We start from the raw sequence: 22,390 nt of genomic DNA, 5'->3' as shown, positions 1-22,390 counted from the left end.
CAAACTCCTGTTAACATTGAAATTTTGACCTCTTTCCATGAATCACAAATGTTCTTAATGTCATCTAGAATGGTGAATCCTTTCCAAAGGTGTTTTTTTTTTTTTTAATATGGAATGCTTCATGAATTTGGGTATTATCCTTGTGCAGGGGCCATGCTAATTTTCTGTGCATCGTTTCGATTTCAGTATATGTACTGCCAAAATGAGCACTCCAGAGGTTTTCAACTGACTTTGCCCAGACCCATCAGAGGAAGTGTTATCTATAGCAGCTATAGCCTCATAAAATGGATTTTTAAGTAATAAGACTCAAAAGTTGGAATTACTCCCTGACACATGGGCTACCAAATGTTATCATAGCAGATATGAAAAAGAGATTAATCTTACTGTTCATTTTCATCAGAGCTCTTGGGTGACCATGAGCATTATCAATGAACAGTAATGTTTTAAAAGGAATTTTTTTCTTCTGAGCAATAGAAGGTGGACTTAAAATATTCAGTAAACCATGTTGTAAACAGGCATATTTTTATCAGGCTTTCTTGTTCCATTTATAGAGCACGGGCAGAGTAGATTTAGCATGATTCTTAAGATCTCTAGGATTTTCAGAATGGTAAAGGAGCATAGACTTTAACTTAAAGTCACCAGCTGCATTAGCCCCTAAAGACAGAATCAGCCTGTCCTTTGAAGCTTTGAAGCCAAGCATTGGTATTTCTTTGCCAGCTACAAAAGTCCTAGAAGGCATCTTCTTCAACTCTAATGCTGTTTTATGTACTTTGAAAATTTGTTCTTTAGTGTAACTACCTTCACTAATTGTCTTAGGTAAATATTCTGAAAAACCTTCTGCAGCTTCTATATTAGCACTTGCTGCTTCTCCTTTCATTTTTACATTATGGAGAAGGCTTCTGTCCTTGGACATTGTGAACCAAAAACTGCTATTTTCAAACATTTCTTCTGAGCTTCCCCACCTGTTGTAGACTTCATTAAGACCTTGCTCTAAATTATCATTTAGTATCAGGGAAAGTTGTGGCTGGTTTGCTTTTCCATCCAGACCATTGCTGATATAAAACTTCCTTTATATCAGCAATAAGGTTATTTTGTTGAACTTTGAATTTTTCCCGTCAGTTTTATGTTATTTTGGATTCTCTTAGGTGAGACACATTTATAATTATTGTATTCTCTTGATACAATGGACAGTTTATTATTATATAATGTCCTTCTATCTTTCATAACAATATTTGTCATAAAGTCTCTTGTATCTGATATTAACCATTCCAGCCTTTTTGGCACTGTTTGCATAAATTGTAATTTTTTTCTCTTTTTATTTCAACTTATTTGTGTTTTTGGATATAAACTGAGTTTTTTGCAGATGACCTATTGTTAGATTAATTTTTAAAACCATCTGTCAATCTTTATTTTTTTAACTGGAGATTTTAATCTATTTATATTTGAAGCTGTTACTAATAAGGAACTTATATCATTTTGCTATTTGTTTTTCCAATGTCATATCATTTTGTTCCTCAGTTCCTGTAGTACTGCCTTCCTTTGTGATTAAGTGATTTTTTTCTAGTGCTCCATATTTACTCCCTTCCGATTTATTTATTTATTATATATTTTAAGATATTTTCTTAGTAGTTGCCCATTAATATTTTAATGCAATTAAGAATTTAACTCATAACATGATCTGCTTTGAATTAATGCCTCATTGAAATTAGATTCAAGAATCTACAAATTTTTCTCTTATGAAGTTCTAAACTCCCTTTTCATTGTTATTATAATAAATTACCTCTTTGAACATTGTTTGCCTGTCAGTGTAGATTTGTAAATATTATTTAGGTAGTTGTATTTTAAATTATATAGGAAAGATGGATGAGTTACAAACCAAAAACACAGTACTACTGATTTTATATGCACCTATATAGTTACCTTTATGATTTTCTTTATTTCTTCAAAAGGATTCATGCTTTGTTAGCCTGAAAGACTTATATTAGCATTTCTCCTGAGGAAAGTCTACTTACTAGTGGTGAACTTTTCCATTTGTTTGTTTACTTGGGGATATCTCTTCATTTTTTGAAGGATAGTTTTGCTGGATATAGAATTATTGATTAACAGGGCTTTTTTTTCATGACTGGGAATATATCTTCATACAATCTCATATCCTTCATGGTTTCTGATTGGAAATCAGCTGCTTTTCTAATCAAAGATTCCTTGTACATAATGAATCTGTTTTTTTTCTTGCTTCTTTCCAGATTCTTTCTTTGTGTTTGGCTTTGATGGTTTAATTATAATTTGTCTTGGTATGGATGTTTTTAAGTTTCTCCTACTTGGATTCATTGACCTTATTAGTTGTGCAGGGTTATATAGTTCATCATATTTGGGAAGTTTTCAGCAATTATTCTTCAAATGTATTTTCCCTTTTCTCTTCCACTAAGATTTCCATTATTCTTATGATGGTACATTTTATGAGGTCCTACCTGTCTCTTAAATTCTGTTGATTTTTCTTATTCTTTTATCTTTGTGTTTCCCAGACTGACTAACCTCAGTTGACCTAGTTCAAGTGCACTGATTATTTTTTTGCCAGCTGAAATTCAAGGTTGAAGCTCTCTAGTGAAATTCTTATTTCAGTTATGATACTTTTTATATCTAGGATCTGTATTTGATTATTTCTTATAATTTATATCTATTGATATTCTTTATTTGCTGACACAGCATTTACATGATATTCTTTAGTTCTTTGTACATGGTCTCTTCTGGCTTCTTGAGTACACTTAAAATACTTCATTCTAAGTCTTTGTTTATTAAGTCCAATATCTGGGATTCCTCAGGGATAGTCTCTATTAATTTTTTCCTGTGTATGAGCCATATTTTTGTATGCATTATAATATTTTGCTAAAATTAAACATTTGAATATTATAATGTGATAAATGTAGGGATTAGATTTTTATTCCTTCCTAGATTTTTTATGTTACTGGTTGTTGAAATCATTGCTGTTTGTTTGTTTAGTAGTTTTTATGAACTTATTTGCTAAAGTCTGTATTGTTTGTTTTATATGGCCACTTACATTTCTTTCCTGTTAACTTGATAAACAGCTAATGATTTGACAGAATTTCTCTTTAAAACAGAGATTAAGCTCTTTTGTTCTTGTTTAATCATTCACCTGGTTGCTGTAAACTTTTGATTAGTTTACAGATTTCTCATTAGTTTGATTTTAACTGTTATTGCCAGTTTATTTCCTACTTGTGTGGAGGTGACAGTGTTTTGGATTTCCCTATTCCCTGAAGTCATTCACCATATGTTGTCATTCAGTCTTTACAATAAGTTGCTTCTGTTTAAGATAATGCAAATGGAAGTCCATCTTCCTGGTTTCTTCATCATGTGTTCATCTGCAGGACCTGGGTTCCTAAGAAAGTCCCCAGGTGGGAACAACTGACTCCACTTAAAACTGAATGCTTGGCTTGTTCTCCTGTTGTGACCCTTCCTATTGTGCTCCAACTGTGTGAGCCAAGCCTCTGCTCACAAACTTCAAGCAGTGTCTCCCCTAGCTTCTCCCATGACAATAGGCTCTTATACATTTTCTTGACATATCACTTGTTGCAATCTTTGTTACTGTTCTTACAAATTTACCAAAATTAATGACTTATACTTGTTTTTATACAATTTCCAAAAATTAATTTTATACAATTAAAAATGTATACAATTTCAAAAATTAATTTTATACAATTAAAAATTTATACAATTTCCAAAAATTAGCCTTGTTTCATACTCATTTTTAAAAAAAATAATTTACTAGAACAGTAACAATATTCCCTCTGAAAATAGCATGAAAATAGCATAATAGCTTCATGCCATAATTGTCACAGTTTTATAACAGGCAATCATCTAGATGCAAGAAGTAAAGCAAGAAAGTCTCATGTATTATCTTAATTTTCTTATTGCACTCTTATTTTTGGATGCATGTATGAAATAATCATATTTGCATATTCACATTTTATATTTTTCTTATAGTTCTGTTTACTATTATATGTAAAAACATTAATCTGAGTAACTATATTTACATTATTATACATGAATACTTTTTAATGCTTCAATGAATCAGTTTTGAACCATTAATTTAGTTTTGGGAATCAAGAATTTAAAGAAACCCAGTAATAAAAAGAAAAATAAAAAATCAACTAATATGTCATGAAAATAATGAGAAAAGACATGTTTTCCAAGATTAAAAATAAATACCAACACAGTGCTTGAAAGTGCATGCACCACCCTTAATGATGAATGATTATTCAATACATTTGGAAATTTTTACAGACATCATAGTCTTACATTTCAAATTGTTAAATATATGTTAACAAAACTATTTCATTGTTTCTTTTCTTGAAACTTGCAGATTCCTGTATACTCTAGGTGATTTGATTACTAATGGTCTGTGCACAAAGCACCTTGAAGAATTCTGTACTAAACCACATTTAAAAAATGCCTATGATGATGTTAATGGAAGTAAACTCCTGCTGCAGAGTTTTAGATGCTTGCTGAACCTGCTCCCGCAGAGTGTGTGTGTGCATGCATTTTCTTCTACTCCAGTGGTATTAGAATAGTACTGATTTTAGGGCTGATGTTAGAATCAAGATGGAATAAAATTTCCTTGAAGACAATAGCAATTTGCACCAAATCATACTTGTAGAATCTTCAGGTTATATATTGTAAAGTTTCTTCCCTCTTTGGTTTATAAATCTTCTATTATGAAAGTTCATTAATTGAAATTTTATATTATATATGTCATATTTATTTTATTTTTTAAAGAGTTATTTATTTATCTTTAGAGGGGAAGAGAAGGAGAGAAGGAGAGAAATATCAATGTATGGTTGCCCTCATGAGTCCCCTTCTGGGAAGTGGCCTGCAACCCAGCCAGGGATGTGCCCTGACTGGGAATCGAACTGCAATCATGTGGTTCGCAGGCCCGCACTCAATCTACTGAGCTACACCAGCCAGGGCTATATGTCATATGTATTGACAAAATAGTAGCTCCAGCTGTTTTCCTGCTTCTTGTTCACCACTTAAATGTTGATGTTTTCCCACATTCTGTATTTGGCCTTGTGTTCTTCTAAGCCTTCTTGATCTTTCCTGACAATTTCAGAATAATAGGGACTCAGCTACTGATTACGGCCAATGAATTCAAAGTTTGTTTCTCTAATTTTGACCTCTTTCATAAGATTCTAACAGCATCTCCTCTTGGACATCCACAAACACTTCAAGCTCATCTTGTTCAAAAGAATCATTAATTACTTTCACTCCCATCTATTAGTCAGACTTCTCCAGAGATATAGAGGCAAATACCTATCTATAACTATATATCTCTCTATATATATCTATATATATTATCTCACATGATTATAAAGACTGTGGAGTCTCACAAAAATGTATCTGAAAGCTGAAGCCCAGGAAAACTAGTGGTACAGTTAAAAGGGAATCTGAAAGCCTGGGAACCAGGGGGAGCACATGGTGTAAATCTTAATTCTGGGACAGAAGAAGACAAGGTGAGATGTCTCAGTTTGCCAGTGAGGCAGGAGAAAAGGGGCAAATTTCTTAAATTACTCCTTCCACCTTTGGTTCTAATTCTGTCTCTTCGTGAATCAGATATTGCCATCCATACTGTGGAGGGCAATCTATTTCACTGTTTACTAATTCTTATGCAAATCTTACACAATAACAACCTCACAGGCACACCAGAAATAATATTTAATCTGGGTTCTTTGATAACTCATGATGGCACGTAAGATTAGCCATTGAAAATATCCATTCCCAACATGGTCTTCTTATTTTTCCCCTACTTCAGCTGGTGGTATAATCTAATATCTCATCACTCAAACTAAAAATTCAGCAATGGGTCACCTGGTACTGCTAACTCCGTGTGACAAGTGTTTTCTTTCAAAGCTTTTTTCTTCTTTGCTCCACCACCTGCCTTAGTTGAGGTCCTCCTTGGTTACTTCTCCTTGTCCTGCTTTGTTGGCACAGCTCTCTCACTCATCACCCTGCTGCCATATTTTCATTTTTATGTCATTCCTCCACAGCACCCAGAAAAGTTCATCTAAAATGTGAATGTGACCTTATCGCCCATCTGTGTCTCAGTGTCTCCCTGTCTCCTTCAGTGTAAAGGCTCACCATTTCTTCAATGTATCTATGACTACTTTTCTTCAAGTTAAAACATTCAAAAATTCAAGAGAAAATTGAAAAGAGATGCTAGGAAAGAAGATAAATATGAGCACCATTTAAAAATGGAGCAGATTTATACAGTGCTTTAACAGAATGCACTTTTTAAAAAAGATTTTATTTATTTATCTTTAGAGGGGAAGAGAAGGAGAGAGGAAGAGAAATATCAATGTATGGTTGCCTCTTGTGAGTCTCCTGCCAGGAACTGGCCTGCAACCCAGGCATGTGCCCTGACTGGGAATCAAACTTCAATTGTTTTGTTCACAGGCTTGCGCTCAATCCACTGAGCTATACCAGCCAGGGGCGGAATGCACTTTTAAAAGATGAATAGTACCTCCAATGTCTGTTTCACACCAGATATTATTTTTTTCTTAATTTAAAGTAGACTTATTTTGCATTTATTACTACAGAGAAAGAAAATTTAGATAGTCCATCTTACTTCTCACAGTTGGTCAGCCAAATGCATTACTTTCTTACTTTTTTCAGTTCTTTGTTATCTTCAGAAGAGTACTTTAAAGAAAGTTACAGAGTAAATCTAATTATGATAAAGTACTATAAAATGGGTTTCTGTTAGTATCATATCAAATATTATTAAAGCTGACTGCATTCTATATGAGGATTATTGTATATTTAATTTTTATATACACAATTATAACTTATATATATGTGATTCATTACTCTAAACAAGCCTAGTTTTTATTCCTGAAAATTAGTTTTGAACCATTTGATCTAAAACTTACTCTTTCATAGGAACAAAGTTACATATGTGAATTACACTTTCAGAAAACCACCCAAGATTGTGGATACCATGAAATAAAGGCAATAGAGGAGAAAAGTTAAAATAAGAGTTGGACCGAAATAACATTTTCAAAGATAGTTACCAATAATGTGCCTCATAATTCTGGAAGTAGTTGTTTGCTAAAAACAAAGCAAATCAACTACAAACCCAAAACGATTCCGTCAGTTGAGTCACTAAGAAATGTTTACATGATTATCTTTAATAACTTGAACAGAAATATTTATCTCCCACCCTTTCCAACCATTTTTTTCTTTCTTAGTCATCTTCATCACAGTAAAATTCTCTATCATCCACCCAAATGTTCAAGGCAAAAATCTGCATATGATCTGTGAGTTGGCCCATCCCTTCATCCCTAATAACTACTTCATCAGCAAATGCCTGCTGATGTTTTTTTTTTCCTCTGAAAGATATCTTAAGTCCATCTACTTCTTTTTATCTCTGTTCTTTCTCACAATCCATTATATGTCATGCAGTTTTTTCCATTCCCTCCTAAGTGTTCTTGGCATTTTCTATTTAGCCTATCTACAATTCTACACTCATCTATTGAAAGCCATCTAAGATGGCCCACTGTTTCAGTGAGATTCAAACTTATTGCCATGCTCCATATGGTTCTACATGATCTGGCTTTGCCTTCAAACTTGACCCTCTTACCTACCATTCTCTCTTTATTTCCTTTGCTGTAGGAACACTGGATTTCTAGATGGACCATCTTGCGTTTGAGGGGTTCTCATGCCTGCCTTCGGACCCTTCATGCACTGTGTGATATTCTTTGTCAGACTGGTTTTACTTCTTCATTAGTTTAAATATAACTACATATTATGGTCTGAATTTCGCTTCCCCCAAATTCTTATGTTGAAATCTTAATCCCCAGTACCTTAGAACTGACTATATTAGTTTGTTAGGCGTTCCATAACAAAATTCCATGGACTAGGTGTTTTAAAGAACATAAATTTATTTTTTGACAGTTATGAAAGCTAGAAGTCCATGAGGAAGATGTAAGTAAGTTTGGTTTCTCCTGACACCTCTCTTTGGCTTGAAGACAACCCTATTCTTGCTGTGTCCTCACATGGTCTTTCCGATGCGTGTGCACATCCTTAGTGTCCTTTCTCTTTGTATAAGCGCACCAACCTATTGGATTAGGGTTCTAATCTTATGAGTTATTTAACCTTTACTGTCTTCTGAAAGACCCTATCTTCACAAATATTCACATTGTGGATTTGGATTTTGATATTTAAATTTTGAGGGTACATTTTAATATACAACATTGACTATACTTGTAGATAGTTTTTTTCAAAAGATTATTAAGTTAAGAGGAGGTCACTGTGGTGAGTCCTAATCAAATAGGATTGCTGTGCTTACAAGAAGAGAAGGTCAGGACACAGACTTACACACAGGGAAGACACTGAGGAGACAGCCATCTGCAAGCCAAGGAGATAAACCTCAGAAGAAACCAACCCTGCCAAACACCTTGACCTTAGACTTTTTGCCTCCAGAATTATGAGAAAAAAGTACTTCTGTTTTATGTCACCCAATATGCTGTATTTTTGTTATGATAGCCCTAGCAAAGGAATAAGGAATATACCCCTGCAACGTGGCCTTTCCTAACCACTCAATGTAAGCAGCCCTTAGCTTTCTCTGTTGCATTGTCTTGTCACTAGAAGGTAACCATGACAGAGTAGGGATGTTATGCTGTTCTCTGTACCTCTTCAGCACTTAGGGAAGTGGCTGGCCTAGAGGATTATGCACTTTTTATTGAATAAATGGGTGGATGAAGGACTGAATAGTTAAATGGACGAGTCATCTTACAAACAGCAAACCCAGAAGAAGTGAAACATGGACAGGGTTAATTTTGAAAAAAGGAATTTTATATAACTCTGCCTGGGAAAGAACAGTGAGATCCAGAGAAGGGATGGTATTGGGTCAAATGGTTAATGGGAATTTGAACAGCCTAGTGAGGAGACGTGGAGACAGAACAATCAAAATGCCTATCACCGTATAATTGAACAACTATGACCACAGAGTTGAAAATGTAACGTGACTGTCTCCCTGTGAGAGTGAAGCAAGTGAGAGACAGGCTTCCCACTTAGGGAAACTGGCAGGAAGGAGAAGGAAGGCTCCACAGATCTTCCCCCCCAAATACCCTTTAATTCTTGCTGCTCTGAGAGCCAGGTCTCCCCTGTGAATGCAGCCTCTCCATCTGTCATATTCAGATATCAGGCTCTCCTTCCTTTTATCAAGTGAGAATGCCCGAATCCTTGTTTAATCTGACCTCTCAGGCCCACTCGACTCACAAACTCTATTTATCCTATACACCTGGCAGGGTTTGCTATGCTCATGTTTATATTTTTCCACTCTGTCTCTTTAATGTCTGATTCTTGCCTAAGATAACTCAAACCCAGCTTTTTGTTGGCTCTAATACCAAAAGCTGAAATGACAGAGACTGTGGTCTTTGCCCAGGTCCTAAGGAAAGTCCAGAGGACAGGGAAATCATAAAGCCACTACTAACCAGCACACTAACATCTAAGGGGGACAGCCCCCCAAAATAAAAGAAAATCAATTTTAGAAAAATCAAAGCCAAAAAACATTAAAAAATCACCTCTTTGATATTGTATAACTTTCAAAACACAACTCTACATTATGACTATATATTTGTATTTTAAATTTAGTAAAATTCACTGTCCCCATGAATAAAAAGTATTAATGTAAGCTTGAACCAGAAAATGAACTTGTAAAATGGAACTGAAGGCTATCATGGTGTCATTAAGACCTGATTGAACATGTATAAATACACTCACTGATTTCAGGACTTAGGTTGTAAATGACTTTTACAGATCATTATTCAGGGATTGAAATAAATCAGAATAACCACTTCAGTTTGGGGGACTATGTGATATATTTATCAATGAAATAAAGCTTTCTTGGGTAGGTTTAATGTTTAAAAGTTTTCAATTAATTCCATTTTATGAATAGCAATAGTTTTAAGCATTACTTCATTAAGCACTTAAAACTCTGTGAGGTAGGCACTATGATTATTTCAATTTTATTTATGAGAAATTTGTGTGAATATCTTGCCCAAAATTCATAAGTAGTAGTGTCAGGAATTAGAGCTAGGAAGTCTGATCCCAGAAAAAATTTTTATAACCATTACATATGTACAATTAGAGGAAAAAGTTGTTTTCTACCAGATACATATACAATTTTAAGTCAGTGGTTATTTTACTTATACTTGTAATTTCAAGGTTTGGTAACTATGCATTTATATTTATAATCTGCTTGCTTGGACATAATTTTGTGTAAAGTGGACAATGTCTTCAGCCTAAGCAAAAAAAAAAAAATACATACATAGTCACACATGTGTTATGGCGTTTGATTGATTGATATTTACCTCATACCTGCTTTGATTTCATGATTCAAACTTTTCCTTGCTCATGAGCTTGACGAAGGTAAATTGTGAATGGCTTTGAAGTTCCTGTCTTTAATTGCTGCATTGTAATGAAATGTTATTTGTTTGTAGAGTTGATATTCAGACACAGTTCCCTGTCTCTTTTGTTCATGTTACTCTGCTTTCCAGCTTCAGTCCGAGCTTCATCGTCATGTTTTGATTAAGGGACTAATGCTTTATTAAATTTTGAATAGAATCTGTTATCAGAGTAGTGTTATTCTTATTGAAATAGCAACATAATATTCTTCAGCTGCTTTGTGAAAGGAAAGCAAAATGTGATTTCTATTCTTACTCAGATTCCTCGTTGTTTACAGAGGTTTAAATAATGCTTTTTGTGAAGGCTCCCAATTTTGGTTTGAGATGATACTGGGCTGTATCACTGATGCTATTGTCATCAAATACAGCGAAGGTGTGGGCCACCTATTCCAATTGTATTACTTCTTGAGAGATGGAGATACATTTTATGAAGCGCTGATTTCCATGCTGAATTCTGCTTAGTGGGTCCAAGTTTTACAGTTAATTTCTGAGGAGCAGAAGACATCTTCAAAGTTGTCCTTGTATCTTTTAATGGTTTTGATATTAGTCAGTCATCAAAATAATAAAGAACGTGAAGGCTTTTTTAACCAAAGATGCGTGAAAGCAGCCACAATCTAGAGTTCACGGCCCTCTCAGATCCACAGCCCATTCAGAAAGAATTCGCTTTCATGTGTCTAGGCCTCAGTTATAGTGCCTATGAAAGGAGCGAATGGAACTAAATGATTTTCAATCTTCTAATTTGCAACTTTATGTTGAACGATTTCATTACTTTAGTCTCCTATGTTGTAGTAGGCTCTATAAATATATTGATAAATATACTCATGCATTTATTGACTACTGGGTAGAATAGATATGGTTGATTGGAGCCTCTTGGTTATTGCTTTATGGCACAGGTGGCAAACACAAGGCCCACAGGCTGATTCCAGCCTCCACCTTGTTTTATCCGGCCCAGCACCTTATTTCTACCCAGTGGCAGCTCCAAGCTCTTGCTTAACTGTTAAGGAGTAGTTACATTTATACAGTCCTAAAATCACATTCAGCTTTTTGAAGGCAACCACAAGGCTGACGTGGCCCCCAGTGGAAACAAGTTTGACACCCCTGCCCTATGGCAAGGGTTTCACATACACGAGACACATTTATTCATTTAGCAAATGCTCATTCACTGTCTGTTTTGTGCAAAGCACTGTACTAAGGGGATGCATGCAGAAAAACAATAGATCTTAAACGATCAAGTGGCTTCTTGATTGCTGGGAATTTGGAGAGTAGTGTATGTCCACAGAACCTACAGAAACAAGTGTACAAATGAAATTCAAACTTGTGGTTTTAACTTCATTATCAATGGGCTGAAGTCTGTTGGTGGGTGTGTGTTCTTTCTGGAAGTGTTAGGAGAGAATCCATTTCTTGCCCACTCCAGCTTTGAGAAGCTGCTGCCATTTCTTAGCTTGACTTGCGGCCATATCACTCTAACCTCTGCTTTGTCATCACATCCCCTCTGACGCTGAAATACCTGCCTCCTTCTTGTAAGGACCCATATTACTATAGCTGATCAATCCTGACAACCAAGGATAATCTTTCCACCTCAGGATCTTCAACTCAATCACACCTTGAAAGTCCCTTTGCCAAGTGCTGGGGATTAGGATGTGGGCATCTTTAAGGAGCTATTAACCTGCCTACTGCACATTTTATTAATGGAAATGTATATATTAACAATAAAGTACATAGAAAATTTCTACTTTGCAGGGTGTCTATGTAGTAATGTTATAGTTTTTAAGCAATCCTAGTAATTAATGGGACAGCTGTGATGCTGTGTCCACCATGGCTCAAACTTTCTAAGATGTCTACTTAGTAACTGCTATTCAAGAATAGAAGATATTCTTAACAGATTTTAATCTGCCAAAGTAAAATGTATGTATGTAATACTTATGACATATGGAGCCCAAAACTATTGAGCGCGACAATTGCTTCCAACGAACATTTTGGATTTTAACAAGAAGAAACAAATAACTACTGGTACAAAGAAATGAAGCTGATTTTTATTGTGTAATAACAAGAGTAACACATTATAATTATTATTAGTGCTAAGCGATCTTCTAAGCACTTGTGCATTTATTAATGTATTTAATTCTTATACCAAGGAGATGCCATTATTCCCTCATTTTAAAATGAGAGAACTGAGGCACAGAAGTTAAATGTCTCCAAATCACATAGCTTAGGTAGATGCAGAGATGAGATTTGAACTCAGGCACTCTGGCTCCAGGGTGCATGTTCACTCCCTAGGCAGCTTTGAAAAATATTTTAGAGCCAAAGTCCTCCAGGAGGATTCAAATGCATTTATTATAAATATGCAGTTGGATAGATTACAGGGCTGAGACTATGAGGCACCTGCTAGTGCTATTACTGTGAAATCCTCATTCTGAATTTTAAATCACTTCTCTCTGTTATTAAGCTTTGTTTTGGGAACACTCCTTGTTTAATTTTTGGATATATTTTGATTACTAATGCAGTCATACTTCAGTACTTTTCAAACCCTGTACTCATCACATTTTGATGAGAAAAATTTTCTTAGCACTGGGCGCTTGCTTGGGACCGATTGTTAAAGTTTGTATGAGTCATGATGCTGCCTGCCCCCTGCAAGAAAAAAAATGCTTGTTCACTCATTCCTTGCACCCCACTCAGCAACCCTCTCTCTCGGTGAAACAGAGGTCAATGTGTCAGTCTCACAGTAGCTCGGGAACATGCAGAATCCCCACATCCTTGTCATTACTCTCTTGTACTTTTGTGCATCTTAAGTGTTAATTGTGGGTCACAAAAAGGTTAAGAGTGATACCACTAAGTCTAAAACACAGTTAATAATAACCAAAATTGAGAAGAAAAAAGAGATTGTAGCTAAGTATGAAAGTGGTATAGATGTGACTGATATCACTCTTATGTTCAAGATACCAAGAACAATGATCTCGACAAAAGTGAGAAATAAGAAAATAATTAAAACATCAAGTGTTGGGTAAAGGTGTAAGTCTGTGAGTAAGCAACATTTGTAGACATTGGAACAAGCTGGAAATTTGCTTTACACCTGGATTAATGAGAAATAGCATGTGATAGCATATCTGAGGCAAAAATTTGCAAGAAAGCTAGGCAACTGCATGCTGATCTGTTAAAAGACAAACCTGGAACAAGCGGTGAGAGCACTGAATTGTTTAAAGACAGTTATGGATGGTTTGATAAATTTTAAAAGAGAACTGGCATTCCTAGTATGGTGAGGCTCAGAGAGGCAGCCAGTGCCAACAAAGCCTGTATGTTCTCCCTAAACCTGCTGAAACCTGTGTCACCAAGTTTGGGGAGAATGTAGAGACTGAGGGTTTTGTCCCCCAACAAGTGTTTAACTGCTACGAGACTAGTTTGTTCTGAAAGAAAACATCTAACAGAACTTACATCACACAGTGGAATTCTATGCAGCAGAAAGAAAGAAGGATCTCCTACCTTTTGCAACAGCATGGGTGGAACTGGAAAGCATTATGCTGAGTGAAATAAGCCAGGTGTTGAAGGACAGATACCATATGATCTCACCTTTAACAGGAAGCTAAACAACAAAACAAACAAGCAAGCAAAATATAACCAAAGACAATGAAATAGAGAACGGGGGATAGTGACCAGAGGGGAGAGGGGAGGGAATTTCAGGGGAAATAGGGGAGAGATTTAGAAGAACATATATAAAGGATACATGGACAACAACTGAGAAGGGTGGAAATGGGAGGGGGGAGCACGGGGGGGTGGGAAGGGATGGGAGTAATTGACAGAAAACTGTACTTGAAAAATAATTAAATAAATTTTTAAAAAAGAACTTACATCATTGAAGAGGAGAAGGCATTGCTAGGGCAGAGCCCAATGAAGGACAGGCTAATTCTGCTGTTGAGTGGGAATGCTACGGGGATTTAAAACTTAAGCCTCTACTGGTGGATCACAATGAAAACCCATGAGTTTTCAAGAGAGAAGATGTGATAACAACCAAGTTAAGTGTGATGTGGAGGGCTTATACTAAAGCTTGGGTGATGAGGCAATTCTTTACAGAGTGCATGAACAAAGCGTTTGGCCCCAGTGTGAAAAAATATTGGCAGGAAAAGGAACTGCCTCTGAGGGCTTTGTTAATTATGGACAGTGCTCCTGCTCACTCTCCAGGGCCAGAGGATGACTTACTGGAGGAGTTCAGCTTCATAACCGTGAAGTTCCTGCCCCCAACACAACTCCTCTGCTCCAGCCCCTGGACCAGCAGGTCATTTCCAACTTCAAAACATGAAAGTCCTTTTCCAAAGATGTTTTGAAGTAACGTCAGATACACAGTTCACACTCAGAGAGTTCTGGAAGGACCACTTTAATATCCTCCACTATGTTACTATCATAGGTGAGGCCTAGTGTGCAGTCTCTTACAAGACCATGAACTCTGCCCAGAAGAAACCGTGGCCAGAAACTGTAACTCCAAGGGACTTTGAAGGCTTTGAGGATGATCCTGGTAGCCCACTAGTGGAGCATAATTTGTCTCTGGGCAAGCTCAGGGGCCTGGAGGTCAATGATAAAGATGTTGAAGGGTTAGTGGAGGAGCACAGAGCAGGAAGGAGCCTGCACTGAGGAGCAGCATTGAGGAGCCGCAGGAACTTCAAAGGAGCAGCAACAGAGAGTGGCTGAGGAAACTCCTTCAGGAGAGGAGAAGGGAAGGGAAGGAGCGTCTAGTGCACTGATAAAAGAAATTTGTGGAAAATGGATTTAGTTCAAACCTTAGGGAAAGGGTATCACCCAGACAAAGCTCTAGCAAGCCGAAATGTGGATCTGTTTAATGAACAATGTCACACTTTAGAAACATTTTGAAACATAGACAAACAAGTTTCTTGTGATAGATTTTTAGGGCAAGTTCTGAAATCTGAGTCTCCACGGTGTTAAGTGAAGCCAAGAGACAGGAAACAGACNCCCCCCCCCCCCCCCCCCGAGAAATTGCTTTATATTGTCCTGGAATAGGACTCCTCCTCCAGCAGTTAACCTCTCCCTTCCTCCTCCTCTAACCTCCCCACCATCCCATTATGCCAGGAACTCTTCTCAGTACAGGTAAAGTGAAATTAAACTATATGTAATTTTTGTGTAATTAATTGCTTTTTTTTATCCATGCCTGTTTAGTTTTAAGGTTCTGTATTACAAAACAACCTCATTACCTAATATTAGCTCAGTAAAATATGAAAGTTCTTCAGAACTTTCATAAATTATTTCTAATGACATTATTTCTTAGGGGAAAAATTTGTATTCTCAGTTTCGGCACTTGTCCCAAGTTCTGGAAGAAATTAACAATGAGTACTGAGGTACCACAGTATTCTAAAAAGCCACTAATCAAATGAAAACAAGTATTATGATTTTAATCATTTTAATCTTTCTTACTAGGCCACACTCTTTGTAATCAGACATGGTCACAATTGTGTCTGCAAGGTAATATGACTGACTTTTAGCAAATATAATAGAGTTTTCCTATTCAAATTAGTACCTTTTCTAGTATTACCAGAGTGGTTTCATTAGAATTGGTTCAGAATGCCAGTTAGTTATCACCTTCTCTAATTTAATATGCTCTCAAAAGAAAATAATGTCTCCATAAAAGTCAAAAACATACATCAGGAACTCTGAAAGCAAACCCATAAGAGATCTTTCCACCATGGCTTGGACAATGCCGTAATTCTTCAAAGCTGCGCACAACCTCTCAAGGTCATTACTCTGAAGACAATCACAGAGCTGTAGGGGTAGTGAGCAGCATGTTGTCCCATTCAGTTTGGCAGGGATGGTACTTCTTTGTATCACAATGGGTACCAAAATGTTGGCTTCGGTGGTTTATTTACAACCTAACTTGGAGGATTTCTTGTGTCCAAACATTAAAAAAATAATTAGGTTTGACTTAGTAAATCCATAGTCTGGAAAGATAACTGGGCAAAATTGATTTAAATATGGCCCTGGCTGGTGTAGCTCAGTGGATTGAGTGCGGGCCTGCAAACCAGACGATCGCAGTTCGATTCCCACATGCCTGGGTTGCAGGCCAGTTCCCAGCAGGGGATGCACGAGAAGCAACCATACATTATGTTTCTCTTCCTCTCTCCTTCCCTTCCCCTCTAAAGATAAATAAATAAAATAATGTTAAAAATTAAAAAAATTGATTTAAATATAATGCACAATAAGCCATAATGATACTTGAGGATTCTGAAATATTTCCAATATTCTCTCATTGGCAGTTGGTGAAAAATATTTCTTAGCCAAGGATAGTTATGAGAAACATGCTGGTCTGGTTCACATTTTTCTTCAATTGTTCACATCCTGTTAAAAGAGTTTTGGTTGACTGTTCCCAGCCCTCCGGTTTTAGTCTGGTTCCTTCCTTCACACTTGCTCTTTTCTAATTATGGCTTCTCCAAAGCTCATCTCAAGCACGGGATGACGTAAATAGAATGATGTGGGGACTTTGCTTACTTCTACTCTTTAAAATGCTTACTTCTGTGTGCTTGTTTTGGGGGAATGGCTTCTGTTTATATTTGTGTAGCTTTAATCTCCAGATCTGTTTTCACCCCATATGGGTGATGGTAGGCCTCTGAGAGGGTGATGGGAGGAATGTTTTTAATCCACTTATTTTGGTAAAGAAAGTTACAAAATAGGATCTAAGCCAAAGATGGATTTTCCCCATTGGATAAAATATAGCACATGCTCACACATATATGCATGTGTATGTGTATGTATATGGAGCTTTAATGGCTTCAAACTTCTTGCTTAGCACAACTAAGCAATTCTCCTGGCTTCCACTGCTCCATAATGTTACTCTTTATCTAATTCATCTCCAGTGTCATCCAAGCAGAATCTGCATTTTAGAGAGTGTCATCACTCTCACTCATTGCTGGTGGGTAATGCTTCTGTTCCCAATTGCCTTTAAATTCATCTTAAATCACGTTGCCATAGCTTAATATAACTTAGGCAATGTTGTGTCTCTGGATATAACAACCTAGACTTTTCTAAATATTGAGCCCCAGTACAGAAACTCTTATAAATCAAGAAATAGATAGGAAAGTTTGTCAGGAGGTCAAGGCCTGGCTATGCCATCACCTAGAAAATTCTGCTTTCTTAAAGGTGCATGGATGAAATTTCCCATGAGGAATTATAGCTCAGCGGTTTTCAAAATAGGAAGTGAAGTATATTTAAGGTTGTATTTTGTAAAGCATTTTAAACAAGTGCTTTCTGTTTAGTGTTTCGCATACTAAAAGTAAAAAATGTAGGCGCAAAGGCTAACCAATTTAGGTTGAAAAAATTATAGACCTCAAATATAAAATTTTTAGGAATGTGTATTTGGAAAATGTACATAATAAAAATACGGATTATTCATTAAACCAAAAATATTTAAACAAAATATCTTGATTTTTCAAATATTGAGCAAAATATCTGAACTATTTAATACTATAATAATTCTTCCTTTTTGCGTGCGGCTTATTTTGCATAACACTTCAACCTTTAAGTCATTAAACAGGAAATCTAAAACAAGGGGGTTGGTCAGCTTTCATTCGAATAGACCATAAATACTAATTTGCTAAGATTTTGGTATATGACAGCTTATCTATTTTAGATTAGATATTTGTCCTTCTAGAAATGTGGAATACTTTATACACATCTAAAATATTATCTCAATTTAATTTTAACCAATTTAAGCATCAGCTCTTTACCATCCTATTAATTATTTTAATCACATAACATAATTAATAATATTGGAAATGTGCCTATGTTAATAAAATATGAATATTTAAAGAGTATTATTCTTAGATGTATTTAATAAACCAGAAAAAGAATACAAGTGTTGTTAACTCAATGCCCATAGTGAAAGGTCTGGTCAAACATTATTTTATAATGTTAAGTGTATAATAAAATTGCCTTAGGAATGCTCTCAACTTACATTGTCACACTCAAAGAAATAGACCAACAATTTCTTTGTACATTTTAAGTGTACTTAATAAATTCTTGTCAGGTAGACTTAACATGTGTTGACTAGGCATTAGCCATTTGAGAGGGATCTAACATGCTGTAACGAAAGACTTCATAACACCAGCAGCAGCAGTTTTCCCAAGGATCAAGACAATTACTTTGACATTATGTGGAGAGAATGACCAGATCGGTAGAGCTGCTTCAGCAGTAAGTTTCCAGATCAAACAGCTGTTTACAAGGGCATTGCAAAACTTTATCAGGTGTTTTATGTATATTGGAGGTTAAATGAAACATCTGGCCATACCTGATAGCAAAGTTACAAATGAGCATCACAGTTGACCTGATTATGTAATTAAGGCAACAGCTGGGTGGAGAGAGGAGGCTTTAAAAGGTAGTATTAAGTAGCTCGAACTTTGGCTAAGGAGTCGTTTCTCTTCAAGAAGCTGCTTTATTGTTTGACCTATACTTATCTCAAACTTGGCTTATGGCAACTCTAATATATCGTAACATGCTCAAAGACTTTCAACTAAATCTACTAACTCTAATCACTGCTAATAACTTTTGAATTTGCTTATACATTTTCCTGGACATAAGCATATTTAAATAGTTCTTGTAAAATTTATTGTTGGGCTTCAGAAAATGCCGGTAAGAATGTGGAATCTATTATTTAGTACACATTAAAACATGACTAAATATATAAGAAGTTTAAATTTTTAAGAAGAATATCAAAACCCTTAGCTGGTGTGGCTCAGTGGATTGAGGATCATCCTGAAAAGTAAAAGGTTGCTGGGGGTTCAGTCCCCGGTCAGGGCACACACCTGGGTTGTGAGCCAGGTCCCCAGTTGGGAGCATATGAGAGGCAACCCACTGATAATTCCCTCACACATCATTGTTTCTCTCCCTCTCTTTCTCCCTTCTTTCCCTTCCCTCTAAAAATAAATAAATAAACCTTAAAAAAATACTAGATAGACACTAAATGTATGACCAAACTTAAGTTGCTAAATAAATACTGAATAGCAAAGATGTTATCTTTGGTATGTGAAGGTCTTATTTTTAGATAGTTCATACATTTAAGTGGATCATTGTTATTTAAAGGAAAATACAAGCTTTTTGGTTGGTCCAACCTATGATTTTTTGTCTTCCTCTGGCCAGCCACAATGTAGAAAACTAGATGTCCATTGGTAATTGCAAGAGACGAGGAGGGGAGAATGAAAGTATGGCTTATCTTTTATTTTAAGTATTTTTATTGATTATACTATAATAGTTTTCCCAATTTTTTTCACCTTTATTCTCCCTCCACCCTGTCACCCCATTCCCCTGCTTAGTTTATGTCCGTGGGTTGTACATACAAGTTTTTTGAGTCCTCTGTTTTCTATACCATTTTTCCTCTCCCCATCTATTTTATGCTTACTAATTATGCTTCTTCTTCTCTGCACCTCCCCCACCATTCCTCCCTTCCCTCTCCCCACTGAAATTCTTCTGTGTAATATCCATTTCTCTGATTCTGTTCCTATTCTGATGGTTTGCTTAGTTTTTGTTTTTATTGTTTTTCTTTTCTTTTAGGTTCATTTGTTGAGAGTTGTGTTTGTTGTCATTTTACTGTTCATATTTTTGATCTTCTGTTTCTTAGATAAGTCCTGTTAACATTTCATATAATAATGGCTTGGTGATGATGAAATCTTTTAACTTGACCTTATGTGGGAAGCACTTTATCTGCCTTTCCATTCTAAATGAAAGAGTAATCATGGATATAGGTCCTTGCCTTTCATGACTTCAAATACTTCTTTCCAGCCACTCTTGCCTACCAGGTTTCTTTTGAGAAATCAGCTGATAGCCTTATAGGTACTCCTTCATAGGTAACTCGCTCCTTTCCTCTGGATTCTTTTAGAATTCTCTGTTTATCTTTAATCTCAGGTAATTTAATGATGATGTGCCTTGGCGTGTTCCTCTTTGGGTCCAACTTCTTTGGGACTCTCTGGGCTTCCTGGACATCCTGGAAGTCTATTTCCTTCTCCAGATTGGTGAAATTTTCTTTCATTATTTGTTTAAATAAGGTTTCAATTTCTTATTGCTGTTCTTCCTTCTGCCACCCCTATAATTTGGATATTGGAATGTTTCAGGTTGTCCCAGAGGTTTGTCAGTCTCTCTTCACTCTTTTGAATTCTTGTTTCTTCATTTTGTTCTGGTGAGATGTTTATTTTTTCCCTTTTGTTCTAAATTGTTGCTTTGACTCCTGGTTTCCTTCCTGTTACCATTGGTTCCCTGAATATTTTACTTCATTTCACTTTGGGTATCCTTCATTTGTTTTTATGACTTATCTTTGTCTAAACAAAATTCATAAGAAATCTTGAAGGTTTTGCAATCAATTTTATTTTTTTTAAGTTCAGCTGCTGTAATGTAAACCAATTTAGAGTGGATTCATAAAATAGACATGATCTGGGGTGGCTTCACAATTCCACTCAATCTTTCTCCAAGTTCAATGCACAGACACAGCTTTTCTGCTATATCCCAGGGGTATATCCTGTGTTCTCTCCTGGGGGTCTTCCTTAGGATTTTTCTTCTACTCCATAGCTCCTAGCCCTTTAAATCTTCCCCATCCCCACCCCCAGTTATTCTAGGTTCTAGCTAGTTGCACTGCTGACCAAGAAGAGAAGAGGATCTTGAAGTTCCAAGGTCAAGGGTACAGGAATATGACACCTCTCAACAGCCTAAACCATGGAGAAAGTTTTTAAAAATGAGCAAACTGTCATAGTTATTCTTTTGATAGTAAAGCTCCTCTACCTAATTGGGCTAATGGTTCTCTGTCTCCCTCCAACTGTTGAGTTTTATAACACAAAATTCCCTATGTTATGTCAGATCTAGAAAGATATAGTTATGAGTGTGTTTGTGTGCAAGTGAATGGTAGGGTGGGGAGAGATGATAGTGGTGAGGTAAGGGGACTAGGAAAAAAACTTATCCCATTATGAAATCATGGAAGATATATTAAGAGAATAAAATTTCAAATAATCTTGTTAAATATTGACTCATAAAAAGTCATTGTTACTTGCCAGGTGTTTATATGAAATACCTTAGTTACCAGGGAAAGTACTGTAGAATGTGATTTTTTGGCGTAATTTGTACCTCACTTAATAAACACACTGATCCCTTTTCACTCAGTAATACATGCTGAGAAGTAGTGCTTCTTTAGAACTGGATAATGTGTCCTCATCAGAATGTTATAAGCATAGTTTTATCCTTAAACAAATACTCAGTACCAAACAAATCATAGATTTTATACATAATATGTCATAAGAGCAACTATAAAGCAACTATAAACCTCTATAATAATGCATAAGAATAAGCTGCTAGTTCATGTCATGTCTATAAAAAGAGCATAAGTCTTTAGTATACATTATTTATAAAATGGGTCCCAATGTCCAATGAAATGTACCTATAAGATTAGAAAAAGTTCTAGTGCTTGATAATTTGACCTATAATTAATAATACCAATCAAATAAATAATAAATATTAGTAAAGAAAAAACACTACTATTTTGATCATTATCTTAAAATTTGGAAGATAAAAAATTAATTTTTTATTTTCCTAGTTTCTTTAAAAAATGTGTCAAGATTTTTGTGTGATTCTTTATTTTAACCTCAAATGTTTCGAAAGGAAGAGAAACATTTTAAATTATTTTAACATAGTATACAGACTGTAATTGATAATCTGAAGAAATTATTTTCTTAGAATATGACATAATTATCCAATAATAACACCAATAATCATAATGGATACTATTTCTTTTTAAACTTAGGTTGTACCAGGAACAATTATTTGGTTTCTCTACTCTCATAATTTACTCTTTCGTTTTCTTCTGTATTTGCAGATTATTGTGTCTCTGGACAAATACTTTTAGATCAAATCAAGACTCCCAAGAATATAAGTAATAGCTGTAAAAATGC

At 35.7% G+C, this 22,390-nt stretch overlaps 1 non-coding gene across 1 annotated transcript; it reads right to left on the bottom strand.

The window, feature by feature from the left end:
- Positions 1 to 103: 103 nt before the first annotated feature.
- Positions 104 to 210, bottom strand: LOC118995635 (U6 spliceosomal RNA). The gene has a single exon (XR_005068330.1). It is a non-coding gene; the product is annotated as a U6 spliceosomal RNA (small nuclear RNA).
- Between the last annotated feature and the right edge of the window lie 22,180 nt (positions 211 to 22,390).

This window comes from Sturnira hondurensis, unplaced genomic scaffold (assembly GCF_014824575.4).
Source record: "Sturnira hondurensis isolate 20B ecotype Veracruz unplaced genomic scaffold, ASM1482457v3 Scaffold0010128, whole genome shotgun sequence".
NCBI lineage: Eukaryota > Metazoa > Chordata > Mammalia > Chiroptera > Phyllostomidae > Sturnira > Sturnira hondurensis.
The sequence above is the reverse complement of the archived record's forward strand: the minus strand, read 5'-3'. Positions and strand labels throughout refer to the sequence as shown.